This window comes from Ambystoma mexicanum, chromosome 7q (genome assembly GCF_040938575.1).
Source record: "Ambystoma mexicanum isolate Mex_15411 chromosome 7q, UKY_AmexF1_1, whole genome shotgun sequence".
Classification (NCBI taxonomy): domain Eukaryota; kingdom Metazoa; phylum Chordata; class Amphibia; order Caudata; family Ambystomatidae; genus Ambystoma; species Ambystoma mexicanum.
In genome coordinates, this window is record NC_090941.1 from 1,165,377,418 (window position 1) to 1,165,391,470 (window position 14,053).

Below are 14,053 nucleotides of genomic sequence, written 5' to 3' on the forward strand. Positions count from 1 at the left end.
GCCCTGCTGGCCATGAACAAGTGAATGAAGTGAGGCGTGGCCACGCAAAGCACAACACATGCTGGAAGGAAGAAAGGAAATCCCCAGCAAAGGCCCCCGGGGATAATGGTAGTAAACATTGAAAGTGCTCCCTTGTCGGAGCTTGTGAGGAGAGGCTTCCTGCGTGGTTCCCAGGCCTCTGGTGGTGATGGAGGATGCAGCTCTGTGTGCAGAGTGGGGAAAACAGGAAAGCGCCCCAAAAGCATGTCCCTGGGCGCCACGCCAGAAGAAGCATGTGCTCAGGTGGAAGCCGAACGAAAGTAAAAAACGGTTCCAAGGCAACACAGGCTTATGACGTGATCCTATCGGCGGAGCAATTTTTCCAGACCCCCGCCCCCAGTGGCTGCGAAATGGACACAAGTGCTCCATGCCTCCACGGGCGGAGAAGCTCCATGGGGAAGACTCTGTGCACAGATTCAGCACCATACATTAACACACTGCTGCCAAGGTGTACCTCCTACCCTGATGCTCCCCAAGAAGTACCAGCCATGTGCTTCTGAGTGTCCTGCACTCCGCGCTGCAAAGTGCCCTGGCTCAACCATACCTGGCATGCTGCACGAAAGGACTTAACAAGGGTAATTGCCGCGGAGGGTAATAGGCAGCAAAAAAAGGACCTAGCATCAAACCACGAAGGTTCCTGTACTGCCTCCCATTACCGTCACCCTGCCTACACGTTAGGTGGCCCCAACATCGAGCAACTGCAGTCACCCAGCCTGCCCTCCAGGGGCTCTGACTGCCTGCCACTGGCCAGGAAAGTGATGAAATGCTTTCAGTCTGGAGCAGTACAGCTGTACAGCTGTAGGGCACTCCAGACCAAAGCAGAAATGAGGAGGCAAGTTTGCTCCACAGGCACCAACATGGAAGGCAGGCCGGATGAGCCTGATTCATCCAGGGGAATGGGAGTAATTGCGTACTCCATGTCAACCCATGCCACAGTACAGAGCTAATGCACCAGCACCACATCCGAACTCCAAGCCCAGGGTACGTGAGCACACTGCACTCTGCGCATCGTATACCTCGCTACTAGTGCAATGCCTAAGATGCTGCACGTGATGGACAAATAACTCTGTTGTGCACCAAAGACCGCCCTGTGCAACTGAAGTATGGCAGTGACCCAGCACCAACAATGGCCTCAACGTGGCTGACGTGGGGTTTTCAAACCTCATGCCCCTCAAGGTCATGTCCACGAGCACCAGGGCATCCTGCGTTCTGGGCACCGCACACCCCACCAGTACGAATGAGCAAGTGATGCTACCCGCGCAGGGCTGGGCAAAGTGAGGGGCCCCAACTCCGTGAAGGAGGCGCTAGGCGCTGTCAGGTGGTCCGAGATGGTGGCTTCAACCACACACCTGTGACGCCAGTCCAGCCCAGCGTTGCCAGCCAGATAAGAACTGGTGCACTGTAACAGCAATCTCAAGGGAAGGCCAACCAGCATGGAAGTGATTACATCTCGGAACACAAGCCATCCTGCCTGCCATGGGAGTGGCCCTGACTGCCTGCCACTAAGGACACCCTGGCTGCCTGCCACTAATGACACCCTGCACACCATGTCATCGAAGGACCAGGCTAAACGTGGCTTGGGGGAGATACCTGCCGGACCCCCTGAGTTCAGCCGACAACTTGTGTCCGACCAACGAACCAGGCAGCCCTGGGCACCAACACCAAGAACCGGTCCATCGGGCAAGAAATGGTTTGCAGCTCATCATGAGTGCTTGCGTGCCCACTGCGCTCCTGGAGAAAACAGACGCTCCAGACTGGGGGAACGTCACCAAAAAGGGGGTGAGTGATGTCCTGTCACCCTGTGCCATATGAACAGTACCGTGCCCTATCAACAGCCCTTGGAGCAGCCTGGGTGCCCTGCGACCTGTGTCTTGTTGTTCTGCTATGAACATCAAGGGACAATGCCGAGGTGGCCCCTGGTACCCGCCAGGTGCGGCTTTGCCGGCCGTGAACTGTACCATCAATGGACCTGGACCCGGGACGTGACTCCTGAATGGACGCTGATGGAAGACAAACTGGTCTCCTGCAGTCTTGCAATTGCTTTAAGAGGACTCAGTAATCTTGTGTGTTTTGATGCTGGGAACCTGCGTAGTAGCTACATGCCTAAAGTGGTCTCAGTACAGAGAAATAATGTGAGGCTGTCATCCTGCAGTTGCGAGGTGTGCATACAGCGCCAGCCGCCAACCATGGCGTCTGTTTCAGTAGTTGCAGTTCCGAACCCCAGGTTAATAAAGGGTTTTGGAAAAGTGTGGTAGAACTGCCCACCTTCCACCGGCAGTTCACCGACCACGAATGTCACCTGCTGAGGATGCTTAGAATGGGTTAGTATGTGTTAGGTCTGTAATTATTTGAGTTCGCTATGTATGTGTCAGTGGCATATCCTACTGTCTGTCTATTCTGCAAGTTCTAAAGTGATAAGTATTTTGTCTTTCTGTAACGGGTGGGATGCTGGGTTATGTCTCAGCAACGTTTAATGTGTTCCTTATGAAAAAGGAGTAGTGTTATGTATGACCTTCCCGTGTGTGTATTGCCCCTTTAAGGGGATGTGTCCCTCCCACGTGTATTGCCTCTTTAAGACGGGCCATGACTGTGTCATGGGCCAAGTTAATAAAAGGAGCCCCATTAGGCACGTGAGACAGAACGGCTGCAGACTCCAGAAGAGGAGCTCCTGAGTCCGTGTCTCATTCCATGTAGGCTTCAGGCCTACACGTGGGGCCACCGGCCTGCGTGCCCCGATGCCGTGGGACCCTCGTGCCAGCACGGTGGCAGAGGTCTGCGTGGTCAGGAGTACAGCAGGTGCGGATTCCACCCCCGATGGTGCTGGTGGTACCTAGCATGACCAGGGCAGGTCCCAACCCCCACAGGCACTGGGCCTGTCATGTGCTGATGTGAATGGCACTCTGGGTGCCTGCCGGATGTCCATGGCAGGCAACCCCCCAACACTGCCGACGAAGAAGTCGTTCTCTCAAATGGAAAGGAGAGATGACGATGAGCGCACGCATGCAGCCCTTGTGGACTCGGGTAAATGTAAGGTGGCAGAGCCAGGAGCGTTCGACCCACCGTAGGTGTGGTTTGGCCTACGCCTTGCTGCGGTGCAGGCGCGGGCCACCATGCGGTGGGGCACACCCTCGCTGCGTTCTGCCAAAAAGAAGTGTGTGGCCCCGTAAGGGGAGAAGGAGATAAGCGTCTGTCGCCGCGAGTGAGGTGAAGCCTCCCGTCTGGAAGGTGTGCGGCGCGGCTCTCCAGCCCACCGGGAAGAGCCCGATGGCGAGAGACTTGCGGGTGAGCCCCCCCTGGCCTCTGGGTGGAGGGTGCTCATGCGGAAAGGAAATCCCCAGCAAAGACCCCCGGGGATAATGGTAGCATACATGCCAACATTCAGATACACCTGGGAGGGAGATTTCCGCAGGGAAATCGGGAGATGCATATTTCCCAATAGGAATGCATTGGGGCTACACTTATTTTAGGCGGGAGACCGTGAAAAATAGTTATATTTTTCACCTAAAAATCAGGAGTCGCCTGCCTAAATCGGGAGGGTTGGCATGTATGTGGTAGTAAACATCGAAAGTGCTCCCGTGTCGGAACTGTGGAGAAGAGTGGCTCCCTGCGTGGTTCCCAGGCCTCTGGTGGTGATAGAGGATGCAGCTCTGTGTGCAGAGTGGGGAAAACAGGAAAGCGCCCCAAAAGCAGGTCCCTGGGCACTGGGCCTGTCATGTGCTGATGTGAATGGCACTCTGGGTGCCTGCCGAATGTCCATGGCAGGCAACCGCCAACACCCGCGATCCACACCTTTCATGTTGAATAGGTAAACATCAAGTTTTAAGTAATTTTCCACTCCCCCGTCAATATCTGGTGTCTTGCAGGAGCTATCCCGGTATTCCGAATAAAACGCTAATTTTAATTTCAGCCACCCAAGAGCACCCAGAATCCTGCTGCAGGACAGGGGTGCAAGGTCAGGAGGAAAAAATAAGCTGAATGTCTTTCCAAAACAAGCGGACTCCATCCAAATAAGCAGAAAGAACAAGCGCACACCAAAGAGGTTGTGGATAGGTCTTAAATGTAAGAAACATAACACAATATCACAGGCAGTCCAAAGATCTATCTTGCTTTCATTGACCTGGTCCAGGCTTTTGACCAGGTCAACCGTGAAATCCTTTGGGAAAAACTAACAACAAGAAATTGCCCGGAAAGCATTTTAGGGCCTATTAGAGCCCTGTCATGATCACTGCTTCCAAGGAGTCAGGAACAGCCCAACGTCCTTGGAAGCAGGCCCCTAACCGTTATCTTAGGCACCAGCCGGTCCCCACTGGGACCTTTTAGACCTTGTCCTGGCGCCGGTGGCACCAGGCTCATCAAAGCCATCGGTCCCGGCACTGGAAGCGCCGGGCTCATAATATGTATGAAGATGCTTGGGTGGACTTACCTGCAGCAGACCATGCTGCTTACTTACCAGCCACATAGGAATCCTCTGTGAACAGGAACTACTTTCTTACCTGGGTGGGGCAAGCTCCACTCCCTGGATACAACACGGGAACTCTTCTGGAACTGGAACTCTTTTCTTACCTAGGCGGGGCCGTGGAGGAAGACGCCTCATCACTCCAAGGCTATTTAAACCACACCCGATTGAACAAACGTGCTTCGCGTTATTCTGCATCTGCAGCAGAACGCTCACCGAGTCTGTTCCAGCCTTTCTTCCTTCCGATCCTGAACCTGCAAGAACAATACTTACCACTCCTGTATCCAGTATTCAGCAGCACCTGCAAAGACAAGAAACAACAGGTTAGCACTGCAACCTTTACACGCAGCGCTTTCCTCACCTGATCCATCGGCAGCGAACATTTCTTCACGCTGCACCTCCGCCTGTGAGGACAAAAGCATTGTTATTACTTACCGGCACTCCGCGAATTCAGGATTTCTTCAACGCTGCAACCCAGCATCTGAAAGACAAACGAAGAGACATTAGACAGGTATTTACTCACGTCCATCGCGCTCGCCACAATTGAACGCCTGCAAATACTCTGGCGTTTTCCAGCATCTCTTCAGCGCGAACTCACAGCTGCAAGGGAAAAGAGACAGTTAGAGCGCTTGCATTTACTTACGCATTTCCAAGCGCTTCATTCCAAGGCTCTGGCTCCAACTTCGGCTCTCTTCACACCATCTCCTATCTCAAGAGCCCTGCAAGACAAATAGGAAAAAGCATTATACAGAGTCCTGTTCTATATTAACGTGCCCACGCACCTAAAGACTATAAGGACTAAAAAGGTGTCCGGAAACTCACCGCTCGTGCAGTTAACGACGGTAGCGATCCTCTGATGTCAAGAGGCCTATGTTTCACCAGTGAAGGAACTGGCAACGGCACCCTGCACCAGACGCAGATGGAGAGTCCAGCATTCACCTATCTAAGGTGAGCACGTTGACCTGGGGGCTCTACGGAGAAGCTAGGAAGAGAGAGAGAGAGAGGGACATTCAACAACCCAGATCATTAACCCCCATATTCTTTCACCTGCAGAAATCTCACTCTTCGAGTTCGACACACAGTGCGAAGAGGTTCGGCCCCAGAAGCAAATCAAGTCCTGCACATCACTTTTCGGGTCACAGACACCTTCCTGCCAAGACCAGCGCCTCCGTGGGAATCAGGTGAGCGTTACAGAACGCGAAGCCCACCGCAAAACTCCTACCCAGGCGCAATGGAAACCTCAGACACTGATCAATTAGCCCAGTTACTTGGGGAACTAAGAGCAGAAGTACATGCAGCTCGTCAGGAAACAAACTCTCTAAGAAGAGAGCTGATAATTTCCAAGGAGCGAACAGAGGACCTCGCTAGGCAATTGCTACAAACGCAGGCAGGACAGACACCTTTGCCCGCTCCAGGAGGAAGTTATCCTTCTGCATCATCCTTAAATCCAGTGCAAATCAATCTACCCGGCAATGTGCCCTTGGCTCCGCCCGAACGCTTTTCTGGTGACCCAAAGAAATTTGCAGTGTTCATTAACCAGTGCCGCCTACACTTCTTATGTCGACCAGCTGCCTTCCCAACAGATCAGACCAAGGTGGCTTTCGTGCTTTCTTATCTCAGTGGCAGCGCCGCAGATTGGTCGATCCCTTTAGTCACTCAGGATGATCCGGTTCTGCATGATTTCCAGGCCTTCCAGTCCAGCATGGAGAAACTGTTTGCAAGACATGCACAAGGGCAGGCCTTGGACAATGAACTTCTTTCGTTACGACAGGGTAATCAAGACCTCTTGACTTATATAGCCTCATTCAACAGACTTATAGTGGAAACTCAATGGCCTGAGGATAAGAGAATAACACTCTTCTACAGAGGCCTGCGTGGAGAGCTCAAGGATGTGTTAGCTCAAGTCGTGAATCCTCCACAAGAATGCTCAGACTATATTGACTTAGTTGTCCAATTGGACCACAGATTACAGAACAGGAAGGCTGATCATTCCAAATTTGATACCCGAATGTTTTCTAAACCACAGACCTCTACTAGGGGAGCTGACACTGTGGAACCCATGCAAATAGGGGGCATGAAAGGACCTTTAACCCAAAAGGAGCGGGAAAGAAGAAGACAGCTGCAATTATGCCTCTATTGCGGAAACTCGGGGCACTTTCTTCGAGACTGTCCAGTGAAACCAGCTAAGAAGGCTGTAGGAGCCGCAGATACCTGTACCACAAATTCTGAGCAGGGAAACGACTTAGCCCGACAAGTGTAGAGGTCCTCTTGCCGAGCGTTAAAATCTGTCCCGTGACCTCGCATTTCGTGGTGCCTATGGTCCTCATTAGTCCTGAACGTCCGGATCGTTTGCATGCAATTGAAGCTTACATCGACAGCGGAGCAATCGGTAATTATGTGGACCGTGAAATGGTATCAAGGATGAATCTACCTCTTGTCCCTAAGGCAGTAAAAGACGTCATTACTACAGTGGATGGCACGGAGATAGCCTCCGGACCAGTAACGCATGCCACCCAAGAAGTGACGTTAGTGAGCCAAGATGGACACCGGGAGAAAATAGTGTTCGATGTGATCAAGGCCCCTCAGTTCCAGATCATTCTGGGAATCCCTTGGTTAGAGAAGCACAATCCTCAGATCGATTGGCGAGCAAAGACGGTTCAGTTTCCAGAATGTTTTACCACTTGTTATCCTCAGCCTGATGTTTCACTGGCGGCAATCTCTTCTGAGGTTCCCAAATTACCTCCCGAATACCAGGAATTCCAAGACGTCTTTCGGAAGGACCAAGCTAACACCCTGTCTGCTCATAGGTCTTACGACTGTCAAATAGATCTGATACCCGGAACAACTCCTCCTTGCAGTGGGATTTATGCCCTCACCGAGCCAGAGAATCTTCACCTCAGACAATATCTGGACCAATACCTAGCTAACGGGTTTATCCGTCCTTCAAAATCTCCAGCTTCCTCGGCTTTGTTCTTCGTTCCGAAAAAGGAAGGAGACCTTAGGACTTGTATAGATTACTGCGCCCTGAATCAAATCACCGTTAAAAACAGATACCCGTTACCTTTGATCCCTGAACTCCTGGACCAAGTCAAAGACGCATGTATATATACAAAGTTGGATCTCAGAGGAGCCTACCATTTGGTACGAATAAAAGAGGGCGATGAATGGAAGACGGCCTTCCGCACCAAGTATGGGCTGTTTGAATATCAAGTTATGCCCTTTGGACTTTGCAACGCTCCTGCCGCCTTCCAGTATTTTATGAATGATGTCCTTAGAGAACTCATTGATGTGTGTGTTGTTGTCTACATTGATGACATCCTCGTCTATTCATCATCTGAAGAAGAACATTGGAAACACGTTAGAGAGGTCCTCGAGAGATTACGTCAACATAACCTTTTTGCTAAGCTCGAAAAATGCGTTTTCAACGTAACTGAAGTTGAGTTCCTGGGATTCATATTGTCACCTAACGGAGTCCATATGGATTCAAAGAAAGTCGATGCAATCATCAAGTGGCCTTCACCAACCTCTGTAAAAGGAGTCCAAAGCATGTTAGGCTTCGCTAACTTTTACCGCAGATTCATCCCTGAATTCTCTCGAATAGTCCAGCCCATCACCGCTCTGTTGAAGATAAACAAACGTTTTGAGTGGTCTACCGAGGCAGAACAAGCTTTTCAGGACTTAAAGACTAAATTCATTTCTGCACCTGTTCTAAAACATCCTCGCCCAGAACTCCCCTACATCGTAGAAACAGATGCTTCTAGTCTTGCTATGGGGGCAGTTTTATCACAAAGGGATCCGGTCACACACCAATTACATCCTGTAGCCTTTTGGTCCCGCAAATTCTCGGCTCCCGAGATCAACTATTCAATTACAGACAAGGAACTTTTAGCTATCAGATCGGCCTTTAAAGCCTGGCGGCATTATCTTTTGGAAGCCAGACACACAGTCACTGTAATGACTAATCACCGCAACTTACAGTATCTGAAGACAGCCAAAGCTCAGTCTTCCAGGCAGCTTCGCTGGGCTCTGTTTTTGGCTGAGTTTGACTTTATAATTACTTATCGACCAGGCAGTAAAAATGGAAAAGCAGATGCCCTCTCCCGGATGGGAATAGATGAACATTTGACCAATCCAGAACCAATACCCATAATCCCAGAACAAAGGATTTTGGGCTTGGTCAGCGCTCAATCCTTTGAAGACATTAAGACTACAGTCAAATCACTTTTAACTCCGGCCGACTTACAGGACTGGCAATTAAAAGGAAAAGAATTCTCAGTGGATCGAGACCTACCATATTTCCGAGGACGATTGTACTTGCCCAGTGAGAAAATACAAAAACAGGTAATCTCCTGTTATCACGATTCACTAATGGAGGGTCACCCTGGCATAACCAAAACCATGGAAAAGGTCAAAAGACATTTCTGGTGGCCATCATGGAAGAAGGACATTAGAGACTTTGTAATCTCCTGCGGTGTGTGTGCCCAGAATAAGAGTCAGAAGGAGAAACCAGCCGGTCTCTTACACCCACTAGACATCCCTCCCTGTCCATGGAATACCCTGTCCATGGATTTCATCACGGACTTACCTCCATGCTCAGGGTATAATACCATTTTAGTAGTCGTGGATCTATTCTCCAAGATGGCTCACTTCATTCCCCTGAAGGGCCTACCTTCAGCTTCAGTATTAGCCCGAGAATTCTTAGAAAACATCGTTCGGTTACACGGTTTCCCCTCGGTTTTGGTCTCCGATAGGGGAAGTCAATTCATCTCCCACTTTTGGCGAAGTTGCTGTCGTTTAGCCCAAATTGATGTGAGACTTTCTACCAGTCACCATCCCCAAACTGACGGACAAACCAAGAGGACAAATCAAACTCTAGAGCAATATCTACGTTGCATGCTCCAACAAACTGAAAACCCTTGGAAGGACATTCTTTGGATCGCTGAATACGCCTATAACAATTCGACTCATTCTGGAACCGGGAAGACTCCCTTCTTCCTATTATACGGACACCATCCTAGAACCACTAACCTGGATCCTCCCCAAGAATTCGAAACACCTGCTGTGGATCACTTGCACTCGGAGATCACTCGTGCTTTTAAGGAAGCCACTGCCCATCTGCAAAGAGCTAAAGCTCAATTTAAGAAAGGAGCAGATCAGCACCGTAAAGAGGCCCCTCACTACGCAGTGGGAGATCAGGTCTGGTTATCCACTAAGCACCTACCTCTAAAAGGACCCCGCACTTTCATCCCGAGATACCTTGGACCCTATCTTATCTCTACCATAATTAATCCGGTGGCTGTTAAATTGGAATTGCCTTCGCATATGAAAATACATCCAGTATTCCATGTCTCCTTACTAAAACCAGTGCAACCAGGAACCCGATTGACCGAACTCCCGGAACCTGTGTTAGTAGATGGAGAACTTGAGTTCGAAGTAAAGAACATCCTAGACTCCAAAATCTCCAAATCTAAATTATATTACCTGGTTGATTGGAAAGGATACGGCCCCCAGGAAAGGTCTTGGAAACCATCAGAGCAGGTCCACGCACCTCGTCTGGTCAAGAAATTCCATTTGAATCACCCCGACAAGCCAAAACCCCCGGAGAAGACACGCTTGGGAGGGGCCTTGAGGGGGGGTGCTGTCATGATCACTGCTTCCAAGGAGTCAGGAACAGCCCAACGTCCTTGGAAGCAGGCCCCTAACCGATATCTTAGGCACCAGCCGGTCCCCACTGGGACCTTTTGGACCTTGTCCTGGTGCCGGTGGCACCAGGCTCATCAAAGCCATCGGTCCCGGCACTGGAAGCGCCGGGCTCATAATATCTATGAAGATGCTTGGGTGGACTTACCTGCAGCAGACCATGCTGCTTACTTACCAGCCACATAGGAATCCTCTGTGAACAGGAACTACTTTCTTACCTGGGTGGGGCAAGCTCCACTCCCTGGATACAACACGGGAACTCTTCTGGAACTGGAACTCTTTTCTTACCTAGGCGGGGCCGTGGAGGAAGACGCCTCATCACTCCAAGGCTATTTAAACCACACCCGATTGAACAAACATGCTTCGCGTTATTCTACATCTGCAGCAGAACGCTCACCGAGTCTGTTCCAGCCTTTCTTCCTTCCGATCCTGAACCTGCAAGAACAATACTTACCACTCCTGTATCCAGTATTCAGCAGCACCTGCAAAGACAAGAAACAACAGGTTAGCACGGCAACCTTTACACGCAGCGCTTTCCTCACCTGATCCATCGGCAGCGAACATTTCTTCACGCTGCACCTCCGCCTGTGAAGACAAAAGCATTGTTATTACTTACCGGCACTCCGCGAATTCCGGATTTCTTCAACGCTGCAACCCAGCATCTGAAAGACAAACGAAGAGACATTAGACAGGTATTTACTCACGTCCATCGCGCTCGCCACAATTGAACGCCTGCAAATACTCTGGCGTTTTCCAGCATCTCTTCAGCACGAACTCACAGCTGCAAGGGAAAAGAGACAGTTAGAGCGCTTGCATTTACTTACGCATTTCCAAGCGCTTCATTCCAAGGCTCTGGCTCCAACTTCGGCTCTCTTCACACCATCTCCTATCTCAAGAGCCCTGCAAGACAAATAGGAAAAAGCATTATACAGAGTCCTGTTCTATATTAACGTGCCCACGCACCTGAAGACTATAAGGACTAAAAAGGTGTCCGGAAACTCACCGCTCGTGCAGTTAACGACGGTAGCGATCCTCTGATGTCAAGAGGCCTATGTTTCACCAGTGAAGGAACTGGCAACGGCAGCCTGCACCAGACGCAGATGGAGAGTCCAGCATTCACCTATCTAAGGTGAGCACGTTGACCTGGGGGCTCTACGGAGAAGCTAGGAAGAGAGAGAGAGAGGGACATTCAACAACCCAGATCATTAACCCCCATATTCTTTCACCTGCAGAAATCTCACTCTTCGAGTTCGACACAGAGTGCGAAGAGGTTCGGCCCCAGAAGCAAATCGAGTCCTGCACATCACTTTTCGGGTCACAGACACCTTCCTGCCAAGACCAGCGCCTCCGTGGGAATCAGGTGAGCGTTACAGCCCTTCATCAAGACACTTCTATCAGAGTGTGTTTAAATCAAGGGGGGGATGCTATCTGAGTTAATTCCAATGGCAAGAAGAGTGAAACAGGGCTGCCCTCTTGCACCAACTTTGTTTAACTCATATCTCTGGGAAGTTGAAGAAGCTGACCAGGAGAACCGGTCTTTCCCACCTACAGTAGGGAAGGTTAAGATCCCGAGACTGCTCTATGCGGACAACCTCATTCTGATGGACTATACCCCGAGTGGTCTTTAACGCCAATTAAACGAGCTGGCGATATACATAGAGAAGAACAATTTAGAGCTCAATAAGGCCAAAACTAAAGTCATGATCATGGAGAAACAAAACACCCGTAACTAGAACTTTAGTTGGACCTTGGAAGGGGAGAAAATAGAACAAGTGGTGAAATTCAAATACCTGGGGGTAATCTTGAGTAACAACAAATGGGAGCGTCCAATGCAAGTCCATCTCTTGGAAAAGGCAATAAAATTGGCAAGTCAAGCGAAAGTAATCGACAGAAGATTCGGCCGATTTACAGCAATCCCATTGTTGCAATTTTATAAGGGTAAGGTAGTTCCGTCCTTGATCGATGGTGCGGATGCGATGCCAACTATACCGCAAGATTTCTGGAAACATCTAGAAGGTGTGTTCTGGAAACACACACTGAATTTACCGCAATCAACACCAACAAAGACCATATGCCATGAACTCTGTCTGCAATCACTGGACTCAATGGTAGTCATAAATTCATTAATGCTATAAAGGAAGTCTTTGATCGCTACCTGCTTGAATGTAATGTCTATCATTTGCACGGAAACTAAAGAACAGAAAAGTAAAATTCTGACGTGTTGGATGAAAGAACATCAAAAAACCTTAGTAGAACTAAATAGTTCTGAAGAAGAACTCATTCAAAATCCGAGCAAAGTAAAACAAAAATTGCAGGAACAAGATTGGATACAGACGACATCTTTGGACCAGAGAAGCAAACTGATAAGCCATTTGCCACCAACAACAAGAGGCTTAAATGACTTACCGAACTACCTAAAAAAATTCCCAAGTAAGATACTTCGAGACACCTTCTTACGAGTGCGAATGAACCTCCTGCCATACGAATGAGATCAGAACTATAAGGAAACTAAAAGAGAAAAAAAGCCCTCCTGTCGCGCTTCTCAAAATTAAGTTGTTGACACAAGTGGTAGGTTTAAAAAAAGATATGGTATTTTTAATTTCCAGTCTTTTTAGATATAAACACATAAATGGCAGTTACAATTTAAAGTGGTTATAAATGTCAAAAGTCTTTGTCCATACAAAAATGTATTGTCCTCAGTTGGATTTCACTAAGTCAATGGTAGAGTCCTGGTTGGCTTGTTTCCTCTAATACTATGATTAGATCAAGTCAATTTCAATTTTGTTATCCTTAGTTATTTTCACTAAGTGTTGAAATTGTATGCCAGGTTTCTAAAGAAAAGATTTGTAAATTGGTTGATCCTTGGATTATCCTTAGTTGCATTCACTAGATTTCAAAGAAGTTAATTTTGTTGCAAATAAGCTGAGGCTTGAAGAGAGTACTTAATTGCTGTCACTAAGTCGAAGTTCCAAAGAAAGAATAATAAGTTTGGCTGTAGCCTCTACATTTAGTTGATCCTGAATTTCAAATTTGATGAATTAATCTGTTTGATTGAGATGATCCTTTGAGAGGATGGTCCTGTGATGGAATATACTGAGCAGTGTAGGGCAGAACAGAGTTGGTTCTGTAAAAACAAGACCCACACAGAGTCACTTCGACATTTACTACTGGCCTGTGTTATGTCCAGCCGAGACTAGCCCCGTCGTGTAGCCGAGGAGGTCTTCCCTGTAATGTACCCCTCTAACTTGACAAAGCAAATAGACAAGCTGAGGGATTCACTATATGAAAGACAGGATGCAAGACGAGACACAGGAGGCGCAGGCCTGGAACACGGGATACCGCGGTTCCGCTGTTACAAATAATAAATTTATCAACAGACGTTTACCATCACAAGACAACAAGACTGATTGGTAAACAAGCGTAACCACACCGTAATTCAAGTAACCACTGACCTGATACACACAAGATGCGGAAATAACCAGGTAGGTTGACGTCTGTGCAATAGTTTCCTGTCTGGATGGTGTAGAGAAAAGATGTGCAGGAAAGAAATGTCCAAGTGATTCCAGTTATGCTGAAAACCCCAGCTGGCTATTCCCGACGGCACGAGGACGCCTCTAGACTTATGGCACACCAATTTGAAGTCTCTAGTCCGTGTGCCGAAAACCCAAAAGTCACTGATTGGTTTTGTGAATCCTAACAGGAAGTTCAAAGGCAATCCGTATGTGTTCCGTAGTCGGCAGGAGGCGGGCAGCAGAGAAGGCAAAACGTGTCCAAAAGTAGTCCGTTTGGAGTTCCGTAGTCGGCAGGAGGCGGGCAGCAGAGAAGGCAAAACGTGTCCAAAAGTAGTCCGTTTGGAGT